Source organism: Adiantum capillus-veneris, chromosome 4, assembly GCF_014529385.1.
Source record: "Adiantum capillus-veneris isolate H3 chromosome 4, ASM1452938v2, whole genome shotgun sequence".
Lineage (NCBI taxonomy): Eukaryota > Viridiplantae > Streptophyta > Polypodiopsida > Polypodiales > Pteridaceae > Adiantum > Adiantum capillus-veneris.
The window spans coordinates 36,895,537-36,913,601 of NC_140934.1; positions in this window are offsets into that span (position 1 = coordinate 36,895,537).

Consider the following 18,065-nt stretch of genomic DNA (forward strand, 5'->3'; position numbering starts at 1 on the left):
GTGTTGACTACATGACACGATGGGCGGAAGCAACAATCACAAGCCGAATCACAGCTGAAGAGGTATCAAAGTTTATTTTTGATCATATTTGTAGTAGGTTTGGAACACCCCTAGAAATCTTATCAGATCGAGGACCGGGTTTTAGGGCTGACCTTCTGAATGATCTCTTGAGGAGGTTAAAAGTGAAACACCTGCATTCCACACCCTACTATCCTCAATGCAATGGATTGGTGGAAAAAGTGAATGGAATGATATGTAAGATCATTTCTAAGCAGGTTGTGGACCGGCCTAATGATTGGGATCGCCATTTGATGGCTGCTCTTTGGGCGTATAGAACATCTTTTAAGGTATCTACCCAATTCACCCCTTTTCATCTAGTTTATGGACAGGAGGCACTTCTCCCCATTGAGGTAGAGCTCTCAAGCTTGCGCGTTCTTGCAAGAGTGGCAAAAAAACCAAACGGGGTTCTACATGAAAGGATCTTAGATCTCCAATGACTTGAGCTAGATAGAGAAGAGTCCATTGATCACTACATCACCAAAGCGACAAGCCAAAGGGATAAAATCAACAAGAAGCTCAAGGGGAAAGGATTGAAGGAAGGTATGTTGGTTCTTCGCTATGATAACCGACTTGATACGTACTCGACTCGACAAAAAGTTTTTGCAAAGATGGGAGGGACCTTTCATGATAAAAACAAAGTTTGGGAATGGTAGTTACAAATTAGCAGATTTATCAGGAAAACTCCACAAGACCAGAGTCAATGGATGTAGATTAAAGCCCTACTTTCAACGTATCAATCCGTTGATAGGCAGTCATCTACCTACATCGTATAAGCTCCAAATTGACATGGCTCCCTTCGGCTTGGCAAATGCTCCACCTATTTTTAAAGCTTTGATGTGCAAAGAAGAACCAGCCTTGGAATCCGAACATACCCAAGGCAACCCTCCCATCTCCGATTTATGGGATTGAGGTAATGAAAAGCAGGTCTAATGGAGTAAAAGAGTGTATGACACTCCTCCTATTGAAAAAAAAAAAGGTGGAAAAGGAAAAATGACAAAAAAAAGAGAGAAAAAAAAGAAGAAGAAAAAGAAGCAACACCGTCCTCCTAAAGATATGAATATCTCTAGGCTTGGGGGAGGGCTAATATGAGTGGCATAAAATGGTAACCATCTTTTTGCAACATTTGTCAGCCTACTCAACGTCCTCTTCCTCATATGTGTATATATTTTTCTACGCTATTAAGTTATCTAGAGTAAATTCCCCCTCTTCGTTTAACCTTTGTGGCGACACATACATTATACTCTTCCCAAAAATGTCACCTTAGTCATATATTTATATTACCAACCCTTTTCTTTTTTGCTTTGTAAATAGAATAAGCATACAATAACCAACTATATACCCTCAAACTTTCTTACCTCTTGTGAATTAGTAGTAGAAAAATAATATATCCATCTTCCACCCCATATAGATAAATTCCCATGGAAATCAACTCTCCACTTGTCTTTACCAAAGATTATGGTCCCTCTCTACAAGTCTTCTATGCCCCCTACATAGGTGGCCCAATATCTCTTAAGAATATACATATAGTTTCTCTCCTTTCAAAAAGACTCCAATTGTATATTCTTTTCACAAGCAAATAATATTGGGCCCTCCTCTATTTGTTTAAGCATCATAGCCTTTTGAAAAAGCATGATTCCCCTTGGATGCATACAAGCAAAGGGCCCATACAAGAATACTTGGAAGCAAAAGGTTCCCTAGCCTAGTGTGGACCTTCCAAAACGAATTCCTTGGTTCATTGGCGTGAAGAATAGTCCAAATTCATATCTAACATGTTGAGAAGGTCAATTTTGCCTTTTGAAGCATGTCATTCCGAGCTACAGGTAAAAAGTTATGGTCAAAATAGTGTAAATCTGTCAGATTCGCAGCAAAAGGGAACTATAAATCAAGTAAATCAAGAGGGTGAGATCTTATTTTTCCCCTACTCATCTTCTAGAAGAGCAATGAGTGTTCAAGGTCACTTGCATGTGATGGGACCAACCTAAAGATGCTTTCTAAATGCCAAGACAGACAAGTTGAGATACCCCGCAGGAGCCACCCGTAGGGCCTCATGGTGGGGCCCACCTACATTATGCACCCCTATGGAGCCTTCACGGTCTAAAATGATATTTTTGGTGAATAAATAGTCCCTTTTATGTCCAATATTCAATGAGTGGTCAAAGGACACTTAATTAGGTCTAATCACTTACTCTAATTAACTGTAGCATAATCCCACTCCTACACAACTATAAATAGCCCCCCTTGGAGAGACTCAAGGACACACACCTATATTTTCAACTTCATATTGTTTCTTGATCAATAGTAGAGAAAACCCCAACTCTCCCTCTTTCACATCCTCCCTCCTAACCCTCCTCTTTGGAGGAAGTGCAACTCTATTCTCCACTCTTTCCATTCTACAATCTCTTACTCCATCAACCCAATAAATCATTTGTAGCATCTCAATAACTTGTAAATACATCATGATCTCTCTCATGGTTATGTCAATGATCATGAAATCATCTTCAAAACTTTCAAGTGTCGCAATTCGTGATGGTTAGCCAGCGTCTGTCCTCCCCTTAAAAGGTGTGCGAGAAATCAAGTAAGTGTTCTATTCTCAATTTACCATTGGTTTGTTTCTCCACACTTATTCAATTGGTCTAAAGAAATTTCTCACTCCAACTCTCTTTTGCTTGATTACATATGCATGTGGCTACCTCTCATGGTGATTTTATTTGTGTCACGGCATTGCATAGATGGAGATGAGCTCTCTATGCAAAGTGTGTTAGTTTGATGTAAGTGATTAACTTGTGTGTTTGAGAGGCAAGTCTTGTGCACATGATTTTTTGATGAGTGCTTGAGAGAGGAAGAGTTTGGATGTATTATGGGTATTCTTATGGGGAGAAGGTGAATGCTATTCCACAAATTGCATATTTCATTATGATGCACGGCATTGGGTTGCATAATCGTTGATGGTGTTCAAGTGTCCAAAGTGTATATAGAGTAAGGGGGTTTTCAAAGTGTGTTGCTTGAGGGTGAGTGCAAGTGTTATTTTGATTGTTTTCCTTCTTCACTCCCAAAATAAGGTGGTGCCCCAAGTAGTGTGCGTACCTTTTTACGAACATTTTGTGAGGGTAGGCCCATTGGTTTGGGTTTAGAGGCCCCATTTCAAAAAGCTCGCCCTCAATAGCATCAGAGGTTGTGACAGGCTTTGTTTGTGCAAACTCTGTTTCTTGATCCGTTTGCTTTCCCTCCACCCTTTGCTCCGACAGTCCTGCACTTTCTCCTTTCTCTTTTTTTGAAGTCTCTGGAAGTGGCTCGGCATCCTTGGGAGAACCAAGGTCTTGACCTTGTTGGTCCTGTGTGTCATGATGTTCCTCTCCTTGCGTGTGACTTTCCTCTTTTTTGCGTTGACTAGATTCGTCAAATGATTCAAGATCATCGATGCGTGGCTTCTTTGATTCTTCTCTTTGCCTTTGCTCCATCTTTCACTTGAGCTCATTCTGAATGCGCTGTCGCATGGCGCCGGTAATTTTATGTTTTTCTTCAGCTTCCTGCCTCTTCTATTGCTTGATCCTTTCCAAAGCCTCTGTTTGCCTGCATAGCAGTGGAATATTCTTGGCTTCATCCTCTTCTTGCTCATGATCCGCTTTTGTTCCTTGGGTTTGATGCTGATCTTGCTTTTGTTGGTGGAGCTTTTCCCTCAATGCCTAAGCTTCTTACATTGTCCTCCTGGCATGAGTAATGGGGATAGCCTCTGCCAAGTGCGCAGCCTTTTTCTTCAACCTGGTATATCCCAGTGTGTATGGGTTGTCTTGATCCTCCTCCAAAGACTGGTACTCCGAAGGAGTGTCTCTTGGGTGGGACCCCTCTTTGTGGCTACTTCGAGCATCTGACTCGGTCATCTCGTTGTCAGAATCCTTTAGAGGTGCACTTTGCCTTGTCTGTTTGAATTATGGTTTTGTTCATGTAGAAGGTCTTGCCACTGCTCTTACAGCTCTTTTGGATCTGTGGATCAGATGTATCCGCACTTCGGAATGTGGTAGATCCTCGATCATTCCCAGTGCTTGATAGGCTATACGTGTGAGTATTGGTCCCCCGTACATGTAAGATTTACTTTGTTGACTCCCCTTCAAGTTTGCTTCCACAATAGTGTCAAGAAGATAGATGCCAAAGTCGCAACTGACCACCCTGACTTCAGCTAAGCCCATCGCCATTACCACTACCATATGCAACAAAGGTTCGGTATATCTAGGCGGTTTTTGCACCCTGAAATGTTGTGATATAAGGCGCAATGGTAGTTTAGTTTCTGAGTAGATTAGGTCTTAATACGTCATCTTGTGGCCTTGTTGCTTCAAAAAGGCTTTATCATTGTTTATTGCCTTTGTTTTTTGCAATAGATTGTGTGTCTCGTGCGACAAGTGGAGGGCTTCATTGATAATTTCCACTGTGATCTTTACCTTGACGACTGCCCCATCCTTGTCTGTCAGATTTTCTTCCCCATTGTACTCAATTGAGCTTATGAGCTCGTGAGCTCATCTGAAGTCCATTCCCCAAGGAAGCAGTCGCAAGAAGTTGTCTAGCTATAGGCACCTGCCCCCTGCTTGCACTTTTGGTTTTTGGTACAAAGTCCACATTTTTGTAGAAAGATTGTGGCCTTTACAATTTCTCCGTCTGCTACTTAAAACCTTCCGATGAAGATGTTCGCTAGAATTGCTTCAAGTACCTGTTCGGTGAGGTGAGCTTTCTCATTTGATGAGATATCGATTATCTCATAAGGTGCTGCATTCCACTCCCTTTGTGCTTTCCTTCGAGGCATCCTCTTGCCAATTTTAGAATGTGAAAATAGGTTTTAGCCATTCATCAAAATTTGTTGGAAAGTGTAAACTTGACCATAGAATGAAAAAATGAGCATAACTTTGTCAAAACTACTCCAAATTCGATCAAATTTCACCAGTGCATCTAGGATTACTATAGGCACAAGCTGTAATGTGACAGATGAATTTTGGTAAAAAGGAACACGGATCGCGATCCATGTTGGGAAGCATTTGAAAATTCTAACTTTGGGAGTTGTTCTTGGGCATATGGAGATGCTACTGAGCAATTTTCTTTGGATTTAGGGCTAAAGGTACATGGATCGTGATCCATGTTCGGCAACATTTTGAAAATCTGTTGATACCATCTGGTAGGGTTTATCTAGATTATGCCTTGGTCCAAACATTTTGGGATTTGGATCATTGGTTTGACACTTGGGCTAAATTTTGAAAACCATTTGCAGATTTAGAGATTTTTGTCTTTTTGAAGTGGATTTTGGGATTCAAATGGTTGGAAACTCCATGGCATGGCTTTCTTGAACATACTAAATCAAATGGCATGGTTTTTGCTTATATTGGGCAAAAAGGTACATGGATCGCGATCCATGTTGGACAGAATTTTGATACAGTTCTTGTACACATGTGTTCCCATAGGTTTTCCTAGTACACTGGTGAATTTTTTTCAACTTTGGACATGTTTTTCCTTAGTTTGCCCCATTTTTCAGTTTATGGCCATGTTTTTTCCGTTTTGACCATATCTGTTTCTGGAAACCACTTTTTGGACTCATGTTTTGCCTGTGATCTATAATTGTTTTGATTTCTGATGATTTAGGTATGTAGTTCATAGCTTTGCCTGGTTCCTTGGCAAATTCCACTAGACATTAAATTCTTTTGAGAACACAAACTAAACCCTGCAATTTTCACCATTTTACAAGTCACTTTTGCTTAGTTTTGATCCTACTACCATCCTTAGGTTACAATTGCTTGTTGATAGGCTCCGAGGAGAGTGTGAAGTCTCCCAATTGACCTAAGTAGTAATTTGAAAATTTGACAGGACTTTATCTTTAGCCATTATTTATAGGTCTTGCTGGCATCCCAGCACTTGTCCTCTCCTGAGTTGTTTTACTGGGATTCCACCTTTTTTCCTGTAAAAATGACCAAAAGATCATTTGCAAACTAAAAAGTAGCAATCCAAGAGGATTTGATGATCTTTAGAGCACTTTTTGTGATCATTTTGCAACACTAGTACCATTTGTACATTGTCCAGCTAGTGAGTCACTTTTATCCTGATTTTGGCAAAAAGGAACATGGATCGCGATCCATGTTGGGAAGCATTTTGAAAATCCAGTCATAGAAGTGTGTTCCTGACCCTCTATTGTTGCTCTTGTTGAAATTTCCATGATTTTAGGGTTTGGGGAACATGGATCACGATCCATGTTCTACCACTTTTTTCTGTTTTTTTTATCTTGGCTGATTCTGTCCCAGTTAGTTGGAGTCTACTGATGAAATATTTCTAGTTTTTGATGGGTTTTGGACTTTCCCATTGGCCCTGTTAGTTTGTCAATTTTGTGACTTTGTACTGCTTTGATCTGTTGTTATGGCACTGTTGATGCAGTATGGGACACACACACATGCTCTTGCAAGGTTAATGATCATACCTGTCAGATTTGGTGTAGTAAGATCCACCGAGGTGGTCGCAGTGGGCAGAAGCAACTCATGTGGCTCTCTCTCTCTCTCTCTCTCTCTCTCTCTCTCTCTCTCTCTCTCTCTCTCTCTCTCTCTCTCTCTCTCTCTCTCTCTCTCTCTCTCTCTCTCTCTCTCAATGCAAATGAGCTTATGTTGCCCCATTTGACTATATGTTCCCACTCCACTCGGAATGTCCTAGTTATACATACCTTCATTGATCATATCTTGTTGTTCATATCACCTACGGTTCGAACCATTTGTCATTCTGACACTCGGTTTACAAATGGCGTTCGATCTGCAGTTTTGATCCTTTTGAAGTTGGCTCAAATTCATCTTCTGTCGAATCTTTCCATATTTTCCATGTTCGAAGTCCTTTCTTTGAAGTTTTGGCGTTTTCTTTCAAAAGTCAATTATGACTTTCTAGGCTCGACTTATCAATTTTTTGTTGATTATCTGTCGTTTTTTGCTTTTTTGTAAAAGAAAATTATTTACAATGATTATTAATCGGCTAAAAATTAGCCAAAATTAGTGTCGCCTCCCTTATATACATACTCTTATTTTGGTATTAGATGGTGACAGTATGGATCATGATTATGCCAACTAAGAGTCTGTCAAGCTCTGAAAAACTTCTTGTATGTTTTTTAAAGAAAAGGAAAGGAAAGGAAACAAAAAGAAAAGAAGTAAGATGATAATAATAGTATATACAAATGATAATATTGCCGCATTTTCCCCCTTCATAGAGTGAGTCGTCCCCGACGAACATGTGTCAGAGTGCTTGGGAATAAAGCACGTGTCTATGCATAGCCGTATAGTGTGGCTCTATGATGCTGATGGAGGATATGAGTGGAGAAACAAAATGTTGTGCAAGAGATAGGTGTTGAACAATATGTTTAGTGGCTGGTGGTGGCAAGGTTCACTGGAAGCTGCGTGGTCCGAACAATAGCAATTGGAGAAGCCGTGCTCTGTGTTTGACTGTGACCTGCAAAAGTTTTGATGCTGACGGTTGGGCTGCTTTTTGCATTGTCTGGGTTACCATCGAAATTGCTTAGGTTTGGATTTTCTAGAAGAGTCATCGTGAAGGCGAGGTTGTTTTGGTTGCCACACCCATATGACTGTGTTTGGATGTCGAAGACAGTGGTCCATTGGGTTAGGTTGTGTACCAACAGCGGTGGGCAATTTGTGGTGGTTTAAATTCTATGTAGGCAATGTAGGCTCACGTGTATTGGAAGGTATCCACAATTGCCTAGGCTTGGTTTCCATGATTGATTTTTTGAAAGTGGAGTAGTTAACCACATTATCTCTGGCCACTGTGTCCACTAAGGCTCTTTTGTTGGTGGCGTCGGCAAGTTATAAATGAATACGTAGATCCATTCCTCCTAACCATGTAGCTTCCATTTGTATGGATGCTATCGGAGCATTCTCAATAGAAACATCCTATTGTGCTTTCCTCTGGAAGTTTGTTTGTTCTTTGCATTTCAATATTCTGAGTTTGGCTTCCTGTTGTGCTTGTTCCCGAATTTCTTGTGCTTGACCTCTACATTGAGCTGCTACATGGAGTGTTGCGAGTTCGTCTAGTGTTAGTGGAAGAAAATATTTCTTTAATATGCAGCCACTTGTCCAATTAGTTATCTCCTCTCTTGCTAATGTTGCAAGTTTGATGGCACCACTTTGCAATATATCATGTATTACAAAAGGCCCCATTCCTCGCTTTTTAAGTTTTTTGGAGTGTTGTTTGAGGGTATACATGAGAACGTAATCCCCTTCTTGGAACTCCTTTCCAATCACGTGTTAATCATGAAAAGCTTTCATTTGTTTTTTCTGAGCATATATCATAGCTATCGCTCTAAGTCTGGTTTCATCTAATTGCTCTAGGGTGTCTACTCTCTCCGATAGCTCATGGCCCGTCCATCATAATTGTGTTGCCACTCTTAGGGATTTGATTAGGAATTCCAATGATAGGATCACATTAATCCCGAATACCAGGTTAAAGGGAGTCATTCCAATGGAAGTTTTAAAAGCTATTGGGTAAGCCTATAAGGCTGTGGTGTAGCTTTTGATCCCAATCATTTCTTCAGTCGCTGACTATCTTGGTCAGCATGGTGCATAGGAATTTGTTGGTACTCTCTATCTGCCCATTAGCTTGTGGGTAATAGGGTGCTGATTTGTGATGGACCACCATGAATTTGTCAAGGAGGCTTTCAAAAAGTGTGTTCCCCTATCGCTCACTATTTTGATTGGTAGTCCATATCTCGTAAACACGTTTTCAAAAAGGAACTGAGCTGTAGTCCTTGCATCATTTTTTTGGGTTGCTTTTGCTTCTACCCATTTTGTCATGTAGTCTGTTGCTACAACGATGTATTGTGCGTGAGTCTTGTATCTGGGAGGTATGATGGGACCAATGAAGTCAATAACCCATTTGGCAAAAGCAGGTACGCCCATCATTGGCCTCATTGAAATTTCATCTCTCCTTTGGGGTGGTTTTGTGCGTTGACATTCATCACATCGTTCGACATATGTCTCTCTATCCATAAACAGGGTTGGCCACCATATGCCTGAGTGTAGCACGAGCCATGCCGTTTTATCAGCAAAGAAGTGTCCCCCTGGCTGTCCTGAGTGTGCTTGATCTAGGATAATGTAATATTCTCTTTCTTTATCACACAATCGTAGTTGTTTGTCCTTTCCTCACCTATACAGTTGGTTGGCAATGAGAAGATAGTGTTTGGCCTCTTCTTTGACAATTCTCATTCTTGCTTTGCCCCATTCCGCCAGAAAGGTTTGGTTTTTTAAGTACTCAACTATGTGAGCACTCCATTTTGGTGCTTGTACTACACAAAACATGGTGGCATGTTCCACTGGGGGTTGCATTGTACAACTATCACAGGATTTTACATATGTATGGACATTGTGTTCCATGCTTGGCCAGTAGACGTCCAGTCTCTGTAGCCATTGGCCTGTCTATGTTTCACCAGTGTGAAATCCCGTATTTTGTATATGAGCTTGTTTGAGGTAGTAGGTGGTATCTTCGGGCTGTACACATAGTCTCAGTATCCCATCCTTATCGTGTTTGTACAACTATCCTGCTAAAAGTTGGAGATTTCATGTCTGATGGATAATTGATGGTTGTCTCTCTATCTGCAATGAGGCAATTGTGAGTAGAGGAATGACCTCTTTGCTCCATTTCGATGTTAAACAAATATGAATTAGGAAGGCCATCATCGACACCCTCAGGTGCTTCCCCATGAAATAGTCGTGAAAGATGATCAGCTCTTTGGTGTGTGTTTCCCTTTTTTACTACCACCGTGAAGTCAAACTCAAGCAGTAGTATAAACCAACGAAAAATTCTTCTAGTGTTGCAAGGTTTGTTTAGTAGATATAACAGTGCTTGATGATCCACGAAGAAGACAAAGTTGTTTGCTAGAAGGTAGTGTCTAAATTTCTTGACAGCATAGATCATTCCCAGATCCTCTCTTTCCGTGGTGGTATAATTTCTCTCTGCGTTGTTTAGTTGCTGACTAGAGTAGCAAATGGAAAAATCCATTTTCTTCTCTCCGGGCTGGGCTAATATGCACCTGATAGCATAGGCTGATGCGTCCACATAGACATGAAAGATTTTTCTCTAGTAAGGGCTTGCAAAATTGGAGCCGAATTTCACTGTTGCTTGAGTTTTTGGAAAGCCTGCTCACATTCTTCCGTCCAGTCGAACTTAGTTATGAGGGCGTACAATGGCTTAGCTATTACAACATACATATATAACGCCTATAGTACCAGCAATGCCCCATAAATGCTTGCACTTATTTTATCTTCGTTGGTCTCGGTAGTGCACCAATTATTGGTACCTTTTCTTGATCAGTTGAAATTCCATTTTTGGACACAATGTGGCCCAAAATTCTACCTTGTCTTACCATGAAGACGCATTTTTCTAGGTTTAAGTAGATACGATATGTTCTGCATTTTCAAAGACTTTTCCCTAATGAGCGATGTGGTCACTACGTCAATGAGAATGAACACAAAGATCATCCATGTAGATCTCCAGAAATTGTCTCAGATATTCTTTGAATGCGTGGCTCATTAGTCTTTGAAATGTAGCCGGGGCATTGGTCAAGCCAAAAGGCATTACCCTGTAGGCAAATACACCCCACTCTATCGCAAAATCTATCTTATGCTGATCTTCCGCTTTGATCGTCAACTGGTTGTAGCCTAAGAACCCATCCAAGAAACTATAGGCCTTTTTATTTGCTACCCTCTCAATAACATGATTGGTTATTGGCAGTGGATAGTTATCCCTGATGGTGGCTGCATTTACCTGTTTGAGGTTTACACAGACATGCAGTTGGCCATTCTTTTTGGTACCACCACAATCGGGGACACCCAATCGGTGTGTTCAATCTCGTAGATAAACTCAGCGTCCTTTATTTTGTCCATCTCCTCCTTAATTTTCTTGGCAAAAGTTTCATTGTACGTGTATGGACATTGTCTATGTGGTATGGCATCACTCTTAAGGGGAATCGTGTGCTGACAGATCTGAAGATATATCCCCTTTAGATCTTTGTATGACCATGCAAAGACATCTTTATATCATCTGAGCGCATCGACTAGAAGTTTCTCTTCCTCTTAAGTAAGCTCTGTGGCAATGTATGCCGGTTTAGGCTCCTCACCTAGTTCTTCTAAGTTGATGCTTTTGGTGTTTTCAAGCCCATCATATGAAATTCTTGGTTCTTTGGGATCTCGTTTGGATTTTTGCACAACAATCTTCCTATCCTGAATGGTATACTTCTTATAGTGGGAAGGTACATCAAATTTATCATCATTTGATTCCTCATTATTTTTCGTTTCTATTGTCCAAACTTCCTTCAAGGCTTGCTTTAATTCATTGTATTTGACTTTGCGCTCAATTTTTTGGTATTTTTCTCTTTTTTTGGTTTTTGTGTGTTTGCTTTTTTCAATTTGGTTTTGGTTCAATTAGGTTTCATGTATTTCTTTGATATCCTATCCTTGAGGCAGTCAATCGCTTCTACTAATCTTAAGTCCTGAGTTTTGTCAGTTAATCGAGGTAGCGAGTCCTTGTTGTGCTTGTTTTGGTTGTTTCTATGTTTATCTCAATACCTGTGTTGTTTTTTAGGGTTTTGGTCTTGGAAATCATAGTAGATCACCCGTTGATCCTTCCGTTTGATTCTCTGACTTGAGCTACCAGACAACTCGGCATCTGCGTTATCCTCCAGCATCTTATCCGTCGAGTCTTGGAAATCTTCTTCATCCGATTGGTCAAGGTCTCTTACAGAGATTTCGTCCACTATGCGTCGGCACTCGGCCACCCCATCCTTGTCAGGGACTTCCCCCTCTGTCTTCAAAGTTAAGCCGACACCCATCATCTGGAATGGAATGATATCATACCCTTCCTCATCACAGAATTTGGTGAGGGTCACTGTAAGAAAATAAGACGTAGCTAAATAGATAATTGAGTAGATTACTTAATGGAGAGAGACAGATTTATATACACGAGATTATAGAGTAGAGAGAGAGAGAGAGTACACACGATATACGTGGTTCACCCAATGTGGGCTACGTCCACGGGAAAGCAGCCACTCAATGGCTTTAGTACTTCAAAACAAGAAGTAGTTTACAAAGGGATTAAACCCTTGATAGAGCTCCCGCCTTGCTTCACTCTCACCACCTCACACTCACCTTGTTGCATCAACTTCACACTATGAAATATCTGTAGAAATGGCCTCCTTTTATAGGCCAAAAGGGCTACCCTCTCTAATGAGAGACAGCCATGTGTAGCCGCCCTTGTGCGAATAAGTCCAAATCAGACCCTCCAATTCGCTATGTGTGGTCGCCCTTGAGAAGACAAGTCCGCTTTTGAATTCAGCCACCGACCATTGAATTCGGCCACCGGCCATCGGCCATTGACTACCGGCCACCGGCAAACCGACCGGTTGTTTTCCGACCACTTTCCGACCGCCGTCCGGCCATAATATTCCTGCGAAAAGGAATATTCCGGTGAAAAGGGGCCTTTAAAGTTGCCTCTGATTCTTGTCCGTGAAAATTTTGGTTTCTGGTGAGTGATTTTCCTTCACGCACGATGGCTTCTCCTCATAATGGGGGCCTTACAAATGTGCGCTTTTACCACAGAAAATTACAAGGGTGAATCAGGCTCCATACTTAACAATCTCCCACTTGGAGACTGATCTCCAAACCAAACCTGTGACTGCTTTCCATTCTGGCTTCTTATCCTTGAATGCCGATTGAAGATGAGCAAAAGCTCAACTTCTCCTTGTTGACCACCTTTGTAAACATGTTTGCAGCATTTTCACTTGTATGCACCTTTCCTAGCTTTAGTTGTCCCTCTTCCAAAAGAGTACGTATGAAGTGATATCTCACCTCAAGGTGCTTTGTCCTTGAATGAAAGGCTGAGTTCTTTGCAAGATGGATAGCGCTTTGGCTATCACTATACAAGACACAATTGTCTTGTTTGAATCCAAGCTCTTCTAAGAATCTGTGAAGCCACAGAATTTCTTTGCTTGCCTCCGTCATTGCTACATACTCTGCTTCCGTGGTAGAAAGTGAAACCACTTTCTGCAGCTTTGAAGCCCAGCTTACTGCTGTGCCTCCAACCGTGAACACATAGCCATTAGTGCTCCTTCGAGTATCTTTGTCACCTGCCATATCTGCATCAGCATACCCTTCTAGAAAAATATCAGTTCCTCCAAAATACAAATCATTTGTTGTTGTCCCTTTTAGATACCTAAGTATCCACTTCACAGCTTGCCAATGCTCTTTACCTGGGTTGTCCATGAACCTACTCACAACTCCCACTGCATGTGGTGCAATGTCTGGCCTTGTCCAGACCATAGCATACATTAGAGAACCTACCGCAGCAGCATATGGAACTTTAGACATATAGGCTATCTCCTCTTGTGTCTTTGGACACATATCCTTCGTTAGTTTAAAATGACCAGCCAAAAGTGTAGAAACTGGTTTTGCATTTTGCATTGCAAACCTTTCTAGTACCTTCTTGATGTAATCTTCTTGAGATAGCTTTATTGTCTTCTTCGTCCTGTCCCTTGCAATATTCATACCAAGTATCCTCTTTGCAGCACCTAAATCTTTCATTGAAAAAGATTTGGACAGCTCCTCTTTTAGGTCTTTGATGTCCTGCATGTTAGCACTTGCAATCAACATGTCATCAGCATACAACATTAGGATGATGAATTTCCCATCTCCCAAATTCTCCGTGTAGACGCAGTGATCCGAGTTGCATCTTGTGAATCCATGATCCAACATCCATCGATCAAACTTCAAGTACCATTGTCTTGATGCTTGCTTTAAACCATACAAGCTCTTCTTTAATCTGCAAACCATTTTCTCCTTACCTTTTACTTCATACCCCTTTGGTTGAAGCATGTAGATTTCCTCCTCTAAGTCACCGTGAGGGAATGCCGTATTTACATCCATTTGCTCGAGATTTAGATCATGAGAAGCCACAAGGCTTAAGACAAGCCTAATTGAGTTCATTTTTACAACAGGAGAAAATATTTCATTGAATTCAATACCTTTCTTTTGAGAAAAACCTTTTACCACAAGCTTAGACTTGTACCTTTTCTTCCCACCTTCTTCTTCCTTTAGCTTGTACACCCATTTGTTTTGAAGTACCCGCTTACGTTTAGGCAACTCAACCAACTCCCATGTTTGGTTGCGATGTAGTGAGTCCATCTCCACTTGCATGCTCTTCGTCCATTCTTCTTTGGATTCATGTTGCATAGCTTCTTCATATGATTCCGGCTCTCCAGAATCTAAGATCAAGAGATGGTTGAAGGAAAGAACAAACATTTTTGGAGGTCTACTTGCTCTTGTAGATCTTCGGGGAATAGGTTGAGGCTCCTCATTTGGTTGACGTTGTTGCACATTGTCACCGTTCTCAGTCCTTGAGTCTTCACCGTCCTCAAGCTCCATGTACTCATCACCTGTTTCTTTTGTTTTTTTTCTTTCCAAGTAATCTTTGTACATATTTTGTTCGTTAAAAATTACATCCCTACTCCTTAAGATTTTACCATATTCTGGATTCCATAGGCGATACCCAAAGTCTCCTTCTCCATAGCCAATGAAGAAACACTTTTTGGACTTTGCATCTAACTTTGATCTTAGGCTTCTATCTATGTGCATGAAAGCCTCACACCCAAACACTTTGAGAAATGCATAATTCACCGGTTTACCTATCCATGCCTCTTCTGGAACTCCCCCATCCAATGCCGTTGAGGGTGACCGATTGATTAAGTACACAGACGTACTTACAACTTCCGCCCAAAGCTCAAGCGGTAGGCTTGCATGTAGACGCATGCTTCGTGCTCGTTCCATGATTGTCCTGTTCATCCTTTCTGAAATCCCATTTTGTTGAGGTGTCCTTGGGGTTGTCCTTTGCCTCCGAATGCCATTGCTAGCACAAAAGCTTTCAAAATCTTGGCTGCAATATTCGTCTCCATTGTTGGATCTGATGCATTTAACCTTGGTACCTGTTTCATTCTCCACAAAGGCTTTCCACCTTTGAAATATGGAAAATACATCGGATTTATTCTTCATGACATAAACCCATGTTTTTCTAGTCGCATCGTCTATGAATGTTACATAGTACAAGGAGCCACCAAGTGATGGTGTACTTGCAGGACCCCAAACATCAGAATGAACCAACTCAAGTTTTTAATTTTTTCTTTCATTTCCTGATTTTTGAAATTTTACCCTTTTTTGTTTACCATAAACACAATCTTCACAGAACTCTAAGTCCACTTCTTTCAAACCTGGTAGAAGCTTCTTTTTTTGAAGAATTTGCATTCCTTTGGCACTCATATGCCCAAGTCGGTAGTGCCACACCGCACTGTCAACTTCTGTAGTTGCTGCACAAGCTGAAGGTTGCGTGCTAACAGTACACAAGTAAAGTGTACCGACTTTTTCACCCTTGGCAACCACCAAAGATCCCTTTGAGATCTTCCACCGTTTGTTTCCGAATGCAATGTTGTGACCTTCATCGTCCAATTGTCCTGTAGAGATCAAATTTTTGCGAAGAGAAGGAACATGCCTAACATCTTTAAGCTTCCATTCATTTTCGTTAGCAGTTTTGACAGAAATTGTACCGTTGCCGACAATCTCACAAGCTTCATCATCTCCCAAGTATACATACCCAAAATTACCTTTGGTGTAGTCTTGGAAATGTTTCTTGTGTGGTGTCGCATGGAATGAAGCCCCGGAATCTACTATCCAGGAATTAGACACATTGTCTAATGAGAGAATTAGAGCATCTTGCTCTACTTTACCTGCCACATTGGCCTACGATGTTGGCTTGTTGTCTTGAGACTCTGTCTCCTTCTTCTTCTTGGACCAGCAATCCTTCTTGACGTGGCTCTTCTTGCCGCAGTTCCAACATTCAAGAACTGACTTTGTGCGTGACTTGCTCCGCCTTGAGCGATCACGACCCTTTTGGTTTTTGAACCTCTCCTTAGGCCTTCCTCTTGTTTCCATTGATAGTGCACCACTTGATGATTCTCCTGTGCTTCTCCTTCGCATTTCCTCGCTTAGGAGAACACCCACAACATCATCAAACTTAAGAGTATTTGTGCCAGAGATAGAATTACTTACAGCCATCACAAGGCTGTCCCAACTATCCGGTAGAGATGATAGTATAAGGAGAGCTCGCACTTCGTCATTGAAATTGATTTTCACTGATCGAAGTTGACTTATTTTTGTGTTAAAGTCATTTAGGTGTTCTGCAACTAAGAAATACCTTATTGGATGCCGATGGTTTCTCGTAGAAGTCGTCAAGTGAATTCATCAAGTCCTCCGTGGTCTTCATCTCCGAAACATTGAAGGCCACCGTTGACACCAAGCTTAACCGGATTGTTCCCAGTGCCTTTCGATCAAGGACAATCCATGCTTCATCTGCCATTGTTGCGGGCTTCTTCGCAAGACCGCCTAGTGGCAAATAGAGGTCCTTCTGGTAGAGATAGTCTTCAATCTGCATCTTCCAATGTTGGTAGTTTTTGCCGTTGAACTTCTCAATCTTGAGCTTCCCTTCCTCCGCCATAACTCCCACTCAATTCAAGGAATCCTTTCCTTGAGATAATTTAGCTACGAGCAAACCTTGCTCTGATACCAGTTGTAAGAAAATAAGACGTAGCTAAATAGATAATTGAGTAGATTACTTAATGGAGAGAGACAGATTTATATACACGAGATTATAGAGTAGAGAGAGAGAGAGAGAGTACACACGATATACGTGGTTCACCCAATGTGGGCTACGTCCATGGGAAAGCAGCCACTCAATGGCTTTAGTACTTCAAAACAAGAAGTAGTTTACAAAGGGATTAAACCCTTGATAGAGCTCCCGCCTTGCTTCACTCTCACCACCTCACACTCACCTTGTTGCATCAACTTCACACTATGAAATGTGTGTAGAAATTCCCTCCTTTTATAGGCCAAAAGGGCTTCCCTCTCTAATGAGAGACAGCCATGTGTAGCCGCCCTTGTGCGAATAAGTCCAAATCGGACCCTCCAATCCACCCATGTGTGGCCGTCCTTGAGAAGACAAGTCCGCTTTTGAATTCGGCCACCGGCCACCGGCCATTGACTTCCGACCACCGACCAACCGACCGGTTGTTTTTCGAACACTTTCCGGCCGCGGTCCGGCCATAATATTCCGATGAAAAGGAATATTCCGGCGAAAAAAAGTCTCGGGGGCCTCCGCGCCCGAGGCCTTTAAAGTTGCCCCTGATTCTTGTCCGTGAAAATTTTGTGTCCGGTGAGTGATTTTCCTTCACGCACGATGGCTTCTCCTCATAATGGGGGCCTTACAAATGTGCGCTTTTACCACAGAAAATTACAAGGGTAAATCAGGCTCCATACTTAACAATCACCTCGTTTACAAAAACATCAAGAGTAGCTAGTATTTGTTGCCATCCAAAAGGTTCAAACCTCAAGCGTAGCTAGTATTTGTTGCCATCCAAAAAGTTCGAACATCTCTTCTTGAAAAGGCTTTGGTATGTATGCCTCGTCTTGTGCAGTTATATCAAGAATGCAGTTTTCCTTTTTTAGACTTCCACATTTCGAAGCTTCTCATGTCCACTGGTGAGTTTTGTTATGTAGCCAAGTCGGTATTCCTCCTTCTTGGTCAGTTGTGGAATGCAAGTCTTCTCTTGGGGTTCTTTCTACGTCTCTATAGCTATGATCTGTGACACTAATTTTCGTAGTGGCATCCTTGTTCTTGAGATAGATATAGTCGTAGCCCCAATCTTGTAGCATTTTGAGCTGAAGCATGAATGGTCTGCCTAGTATGATTTCAAAATTGCTACTCTCATCGAAAATCATAATAGCGAATGTGTGTTTATATGCAATTCCACAAGAGGTTACTACAATCTGCTCCAAGATGCCTATGGGTCTTTCCAGATACCCATCTGCTAATTGAAGTTTCATTCTCGTCAATCTAAGAGCAGTTTTTTCCCATTTTTTCCACATGGATTTGGTAGCTATGGCTATTCCAGCCCCTCT